The sequence below is a fragment of the Ictidomys tridecemlineatus genome, chromosome 3, assembly GCF_052094955.1.
Source record: "Ictidomys tridecemlineatus isolate mIctTri1 chromosome 3, mIctTri1.hap1, whole genome shotgun sequence".
Classification (NCBI taxonomy): domain Eukaryota; kingdom Metazoa; phylum Chordata; class Mammalia; order Rodentia; family Sciuridae; genus Ictidomys; species Ictidomys tridecemlineatus.
The window spans coordinates 70,003,267-70,011,769 of NC_135479.1; the positions used below are offsets into that span (position 1 = coordinate 70,003,267).

General features: G+C 34.0%; 3 non-coding genes across 3 annotated transcripts; 1 reads left to right on the top strand and 2 right to left on the bottom strand.

The window, feature by feature from the left end:
* LOC144376561 (U6 spliceosomal RNA) lies at positions 1 to 107 on the top strand. The gene has a single exon (XR_013437147.1). It is a non-coding gene; the product is annotated as a U6 spliceosomal RNA (small nuclear RNA).
* Positions 108 to 3,488: 3,381 nt separating this feature from the next.
* Positions 3,489 to 3,561, bottom strand: Trnaa-agc (transfer RNA alanine (anticodon AGC)). The gene has a single exon. It is a non-coding gene; the product is annotated as a tRNA-Ala (tRNA).
* Positions 3,562 to 6,389: 2,828 nt separating this feature from the next.
* On the bottom strand, positions 6,390 to 6,514 carry LOC144376570 (U6atac minor spliceosomal RNA). Its single transcript, XR_013437156.1, has one exon. It is a non-coding gene; the product is annotated as a U6atac minor spliceosomal RNA (small nuclear RNA).
* Between the last annotated feature and the right edge of the window lie 1,989 nt (positions 6,515 to 8,503).

The following is an 8,503-nucleotide window of genomic DNA, read 5'->3' on the forward strand; positions in this document are numbered from 1 at the left end:
GTGCCCACTTCGGCGGCATATACACTAAAATTGGAGTCACACAGAGAAGATTAGCACAGCCCAAGTGCAAGAATGACATGTGAACTTGTGAAGCATTCCATGTTTTTAAAAAATTTATTGAGATCTGGTGATGTATTAAGCATAGTGAGCGAGAAGGCCGGAATTGTAAGTGATGATATGCTTATGGCTTAAGCAAAAGGAGAATTTAGCTGTTGAGTGGGAGATCATGGTCACAGAAGCAGGTTTTAGGTAAGGAGATGAAGAGTTCAATCTTAAATTAACCAAGTTTGAGGAGTTTCTGAGACAACTAACAGGTTATTTAAGATGTAAATGTGGCTGGGTATGGTGGCACATACATGTAATCCCAGCAGCTCAGGAGGCTGAGGCAGGAGGATCACGAGTTCAAAGTCAGCAAGTTCAACTTAGCAAGGTACTAAATAACTGAGCAAGACCCTGTATCTAAATAAAATATTAAAAAATGGCTGGAGATGTGGCTCAGTGGTAAAGCAACCCAGGGTTCAATGTCTGTTACAAAAAAAAAAAAAAGACAACGACAAAAAAGTAAATCTTAAGGGCAAAAGGTAACATTCTTTAAAAAGAATGTTACCTTTTGTCCTCTTGCATGCCGTATTTCATACCATTCCTTCCTTTTTACTACCATCTGTGATTGTTTTATTCCATCTCCTGCCAGAATGTAAGCCTATTATGATAGATTCTTTGTTTGACCACTATATTCCCAACATCTGTCATACATAAATTGTCCAATGAATGAATAAAAGACAGCTTTGGAGGATCATATCAAAAAATTTTTTGATAAAGGGGAATTCAAGTTCTCCTTATTCATGTGTCCAGTGTGAATAAGGCAATCCATTTGAGGAGCGGGTGGCTTACTAGGGATTGAACCTAGAGGCTCTTAACCACTGGGCCAGCACTTTTTATTTTGAGATAGTGTCTTACTGAGTTACTTAGAGTCTCACTAAGTTGCTGAGTTGACTTTGAACTCACAATCCTCCTGCCTCAGCTTCCAGAGCCACTGGGATTATAGGTGTGAGCCACCACACCCAGCTCCATTTTTATTTTACAGCTTAGGAAACTTTTTTTAATATTTATTTTTTAGTTATAGGTGGATACAATGTCTTCATTTTACTTTATGTGGTGCTGAGGATCGAACCCAGAGCCTCACACATGGCAGGCAAGCTCTCTACCTCTGAGCCACAACCCCAGCCCCAGGAAACTCATTTTTAAGTAATTTGGAAAACACTTATGTGACATACTGACCTGTTTATGCAGGTGGGCTATCCTGGACCTCCTACCTAAAAATTAATGATCACATGGTTCTTTTCAAACCTGAGTTCCTCTAAATCACTTGGCTTAAATGAACATCAGTTTGTCATTGTCCTTGACATTCTCTACCCTTCTCCACCTCCGATGTATACACACTGGGGTTCACAGTATTCAAAACATTACTATCAAAAAATTTTGTATTCACTAAAAACAGCCCAAATTCCATTAACTTTTCTACTTGCTGCTCAACTAAAATGCCGTTAAAAGAATATAACACTTAGTTATATCAAAATATTTGGCAATGTAAAAGGTCTCCTTTATATTATTTTCTTGGAGTTTGGAAAAGAGTGACCCAGTTTCATTTTCAAATCTGTTTATTCCAAAAAAATTATTACATTCTAAAGATTCAACAATCTATCAAAATTCAAGTCTGGTTTTTTTTTTTTTTTTGGTCCCTGGTAGGATTAGAAAACAGTCATATTTTTATAACCCTTTTAGGAAATCTATCCTAAAAAATAGTATACAAGGTTTGACTTTTCAAAAGTCAAATGCAACATTGTATTGAAATGTAAAAATTGGAAACAAAGTATCCATGTACAGGATATTGATAATGGCACATCCAACATTAAGTAGCCAGCCATCAAAATGTCATTGCTAAATCCCTCTTATATTTTCAGGGTAGTAGTATGGGGGAAATGCTTATAAAATAAATAGAGGAAAGCAAGATACAACATCCACTACATAGGATGATTGCAACTACAGAAATAAATAAAGTCAAATATTAACATTTGTTCTGGTTGGTGGGTTCTGGGAATTTTTCCAAAATTTTGCTGAATGTAAACTTAATGATTGAAATAAATTAATTCATAACAAGATATAAAATTGACTTTCCTTTTTCCTGAGTCTCTTTATATGCTCATTGGACAAGATTAAAGCCCTTACTGGGCATAGTGGCACTATCCTGTAATCCCAGCAACTCCAGAAGGTGAAGCAAGTAGATCCCAAGTTCAAGGTTGCCTCAGCAACCTCAGCAAAAATGCTCAGCAACTTAACAAGACCCTGACTCAAAATTAAAAATAAAAAGGGCTGACAATACAGCTCAGTGGTAAAAACACCTGGATCCAATCCCCAGTACCAACCAACCAACCAACCAACCAACCAACCAACCAACCAACAAACAAACAAAAATATTAAAGCCCTTTTTTTCACAAACAAAACAAAAGCCATTTTTCTCTCTAACTTGAAATAATTTGAAATGAAGAAAGAGGTAAAGAAAATAATCAAAAACAAAGGAAAAAGAAAGGAAGAAAGTATCAATAATGGAAATTAGAATACTCAAAGAAGTCCACTTAAATTTCTATGGATTCTTTGACTAGAATTGACAGTAGTGGGGTAGGGAAAAAGACATTACAGGTATGAGAACATACTGAGGTAGAAAGCCATGAGTTCCAATGACAGAGACAGAGAATTGTGGATATCGGACAAAGGGTGTAAACAAATTCCTCTTTGAGAAAAGAATAGAGTAAATGGGAAAGAAAGAGTAGTTGTAACTTGTCACTGGTAGACATGATTATCACATGCTTGCATAGGATAATTTTTATAAAAACCTGGGATAGTTATGATTGATATATAAAATTCTTACTTAAGTAAAATTCTGTGAGCTGTATAAGAAAGAACTAGAGATGAACTTATAATGATTAAATCAGGTTTTTAAAATAACCCATCTGATGGAAAGTATTAAGGAAAGAAATTTATTTATAGCTATACTTTAGCCATTTATTACACAAACATAAAAATTCCAATTAAGAATGAAGAAAATGTGTAGCTGGGTATGGTGGCATAGGTTGGTAATCCCACAGACTTGGGAGGCTGAGGCAGGAGGACTGCAAGTTCAAGGTCAGCCTCAGAAATTTAGTGACACACTGTCTCAAAATAAAAAAAAAAATTAAAAAATTATTTAAAGAGGTGGGGGTGCAGTTCAGTGGTTAAACATCCCTGACTTCAATCCCTGATACCCACCCCCCTAAATGTGAGGAATACTAATGCATATAATTAAATAGTTATTTCATAAATTAAATGTTTTGGAAATTGGCTAATTATATCCATCATTCAGTACTGTTTAAACTGAAGACATAATGAATATAAAGTGTCTAACACAAGTCTGGCATTCAACAGAAATGGCAGCTTTTGTCTTATTTATTTTTATGTGGTGCTGAGGATTGAACTCAGGGCCTCATGCTTGCTAGGCAAGCGCTCTACCACTGAGCTATAGCCCCAACCGAGAAATGGCAGCTTTTATTGATAGTTAATGATCTGCAATATTTTTTTGTAACTTCATTTATTTATTTATTTTATGTGGCTGAGGATCAAACCCAGTGCCTCACATGTGCAAGGAAAGCTCTCTACCACTAAGTCACATCCCAAGCCCCATGATCTGGAATACTTTATAATTTCTGTGCCTGCATGAAATATTTGATGTTTTATGCTGTCATACTGTAACAACAATTTTACACACATGTAAAGACTATTTATCAAACTTAATATTATTATTATTTGCCAATATTAAAGGATTATTCAAAGATTTACTCTTGATAAAAATAAGCAGATAACTATGAAGACAGATGTACTTTTTAGATATGTAAAAGATCAAAGAAAAAATACCTAGTAAATTTTCCACTCATTTTGTAGATGTGGTCCTGTATTTTATCCCTGTGACTAGTAGAATCTATTCAGAACAGGAACACCTGACTTCAGAGCTTATTTTTCTCTAGATAAATTGAGAAGCCAAACCTATAATATTGATTAATGAGAACTTGGAAAGCAAACAGAAGATACTTTATTGCTTATGCTATTAAAACTACTTAGATCATGCTTCAGAATTCACTGGCTATAATGCTGCTTCTTCTTTTAGGTATATGACACTGGATGTTTATAATCTAAATAGATATGATTTTTTGGGTTGTAAAAATCTCATGGGCTGGGGAAATATTAATAAATGCAAAGCATCAAAAAGAATTTCCTTTGATAGTTGATTGTAGAAAATTAGAATTTAAGTTATCAATGGCTTAAAAATATTTAGAGAAAGAATAAAGATGTACTAACAGAGAGAGAGAGAGAGAAAGAAAAGGAGAGAGGCAGGGAGGAGGGGAAGAGAGACATTACTAAGATATGATGCAGTCTACCCTGAAAAGGGTAATGATGGGAAAAGTTTGAGAGGTACCAAGAACAGCAAAAAATAGCCAAGGCAGAAATAAATATATAAATAGGTGACTGAAAATGAGATATGTGTACACATGCATGTGTGCAAAAAAATGAGACAGTCTTGCAGTGCCTTAAGAAGTTAAATATAAAGTTACTATTTGAGTCAGCACTTCCACTCCTAGGGATAAACTCAAAAGATTAAAACATGTATCCAGCTGGGCATGGTGCTGTGCACCTATAATCCTAGTGACTCAGGAGGCTGAGGCAGGAGGATAGAAATTTCAAGACCAACCTCAGCAATTTAGTGAGGCCCTGAAGACTTAGTGAGATGCTGCTTCAAAATAAAACATATAAAAGGCTGGAGATATGGCTAAGTAGTTAAGCACCACTGAGTTCAATCTCCAGTACCCAAAACAAAAAAAATATGCATATATAAGTATACAAATATATATATACACACACATACACACAATAACTGGTACATAATTATTCAGAACATCATATTCATAACAGGCAAAAAGTGAAAGCAACTAAATGTCCTTCAACTCATAAAATATATCAGTTGATGATAAAATGTGGCATATATACAATGGAATATTATTCAGCCATAAAAAGGAATGGATTACTGATTCACACTACAACATGGATGAGCCTTGAAATATTTTGCACAGATAAAAAACCAGTCACAAAATACCACATATTATATGATTTCATTTATATGAAATATCTCTGTAGAAAATTTATAGAGACAGAAAGTAGATTAGCAGTTGCCTAAGGCTGATGGGAAATGGAAAATTGTGAGATGACAGGTAAAAAATATGGAGTTTCTTTTGGGAGTAATGAAAATGTTCAAAATTGACTATAGTGAGAGTTGTACTACCCTGTGGTTATAATAAAACAACTGAATTGTACACTTTAAATAGAGGAATTTTATAATATGTGAAGTCATTTTATAGCCTTGGACAGCTTTGTAATTCAAATTACAAATGTTTTCTATTATACCAAGACTTTTAAAAGGTAGAATAAGTAGCTGGCTTTTTAAAAAATTAAAATCTAAAGGCTAAACACAGTGCAGGTGTAGCTCAGTGGTAGAATGCTTATCTAGTGTGCTTAAGGCCCTGTTCAATGTCAGTACCACACACACACATACACACATACACACACACACACACACACACACACACGCAGGCAAATGAATCTTATTAATGAATAGAACATTCATTAGGAGGGTACCATCAAATAAATGAATAAATATATTAATTTGACAGCAACATTTTTAGACTTACCTTTATATTGAGTGATATGATTCCAAATGGGTAAATTTTCTTTTTCCTTTCTTTTGGTACTACATATTGAACCCAGAGGCACTTAACCACTGAGCACATCCCTAGCCCTTTTTATATTTTTTTTTTATTTTGAAGCATAGTTTCACTAAGTTGCTGAGGCTTCTTTGAATTTGCAATTCTCCTGTCTCAGCCTCCGGAGCCACTGCATGAATTTTCAATTCTTGAATTTGTTTTGTCCTTGATTTTTTAAAGTTTGTTTTTCAGTGCATTATAGTTATACATAAAAGGAGAGTTCATTCTGACATATTCATAAAAGAAGTAACATAGTTTTCTCCATTTGAATCCTAATACTCCTTACCTCTTTCCTTTCCTTTGCTTCCTCTCTGGTTCCCTTCCTCTTTTCTATTGGTCTTCCTTCTATGGACTTATTTTTCACTAGATGCATTATAGTTACATATAAATTGGAATGCACTGTGATATAGTTATAAATGTCCCTAGAATAATTTGGTTAACTACATTCCCTAGTTCTTCCCCTTCCCCTTGCCTCTTTCCTCCCTAATGTGTCCCCAAACCTGCAAAGCACACTTCTACTCTTCCAATGTCCCTTCTATTTTTCTGAAAAAATGATGGTTAGATGTCATAGAAGAAAGTGGCAATGTCTTAATCTAATGCCTACTGTCTGGCCCAATGGCTCTTCCATCCTTGTCAAGGGAGTTATGACCTTTTATCCTGTCATTCAACACTATCACTCAATTGCTTTTTAAAAAATTTTTGGTTGTAGATGGACACAATATCTTTATTTATGTATTTATTTATTTTTATGTGGTGCTGAGAATTGAAGCCTAACATGCACTAGGCAAGTGCTCTATCACTGAGCCGCAACCCTAGCCCTCAACTTTTTCTTAATTATCTCATTTGCAAATACTATTTCTCTTAAAAATTTTTCACAGGAAACTGGAAAGGTAGTAGAGGTTTTTGAAAATCTATTGCAGGAATGGAGTTGATACTCAGTGATAAAGCATATGCTTTAACATGTACAAGGCCCACAAAGCCCTAAACAGAGGAAAAGAGGGAAAGAAAAGGAGAAGAAAGAAAAAATGGAGGGAAAAGAAAGGAAGTCCATTGCAATAACTCCCTTCTAAAAATCTATAGTCTAGAACTATGATAGCAGAAGAGAAAAATACACAAATGAATGTAAAAGACAAATTCATTTGATCTGATGATTAATGATTCACAGATTATGGGGAGAAAGAAAAAGAGGCAATTACTAATATATTGCATGGAAGGAGTGTCAAAATTGTGAAAGTTAGAGACAACTGTTTTAGAGAAATTGATAAATTTAGTTGAAATTAGTAATAAATTAATATATAGGTTATTTTGGTAGAAAATTTATCACTGACACTATGGCATGTTAGAAAAATCAATATAATTTTATGTGTAATTTTATTTTACTACTATGAACTTCATAAAGATGAGTTCTAAATCTTATTCATTTTGTAATCCCAGCACTGATCTTACTGCCTTTAATAGTTAAAATAATTTTCAGTTGAGTCAACTCAAGATCAATTCCTGAACACATATGCTCATTTAAAATTAAATGTAACATGAAGACAGGCAGGGAAGAGAATCTTGAAAATTGTAAACAGCATAACGTTTGATCATAAGATACTATTTAAAAAATTTAGACTTTCTAAAATAAATAAAACTAATATTTAAAGACAAATAATATATTTTGATGAAATCAAGATTTAAGCATTAAGCAAATAAAGTAAGATTTAAGCTATTTTAAATTTGGTTAAATGGATGTATATGGCAGTTTTTCATTAAATTAAAAATAATTTTAAAATACCAATTTTTGAGGTATTTTAACAATGAGGTTTGGTATTCATACTTATCTGATTATATTTGTTATGAGGTTTTTATACCTTTATTATAAGGAGTAGAATGTGTTACTTTAAAAATCTATTGAACATTGTGAATTGTGCTGCTATAAACATTGATGTGGCTGTGTCCCTGTAGTATGCTGTTTTTAAGTCCTTTGAGTATAGACCAAGGAGAGGGATAGCTGGGTGAAATGGTGGTTCCATTCTCAATTTTCCAAGGAATCTTCATACTGCTTTCCATATTGACTGCACCAACTTGCAGTCCCACCAACAGTGTATGAGTGTACCTTTCTCCCCACATCCTCGCCAACACTTATTGTTGTTTGTCTTCATAATAACTGTCATTCTCACAAGAGTGAGATGGTATCGTAGAGGAGTTTTGATTTGCATTTCTCTACCACCCTACCACTGAGCCACAACACCAGCCCTCAACTTTTTCTTAATTATCTCATTTTCAAATACTTCTTCTCTTATTTTTTTTTTCACAGAAAATTGGAAAGGGAGTAGAACATTTTTTCATATATTTGTTGATTGATATCATCTTCTGAGAAGTGTCTGTTCAGGTCTTTGGCCCATTTGTTGATTGGGTTATTTGGTTTATTTGATGCTTAACTTTTTGAGTTCTTTATATGCCGTAGAGATTATTGCACTATCTGATGTGTGAGGGGTAAAAATTTGCTCCCAATAACTGTGGAAAAAACTTAGATGTCCTTCCGTAGATGAATGGATTTAAAAAATGTGGCATATATACACAATGGAATATTACTCAGCTATAAAAGAGAATAAAATCATGGCATTTGCAGGTAAATAGATGACACTGGAGAAGATAATGCTAAGTGAAGTTAGCCA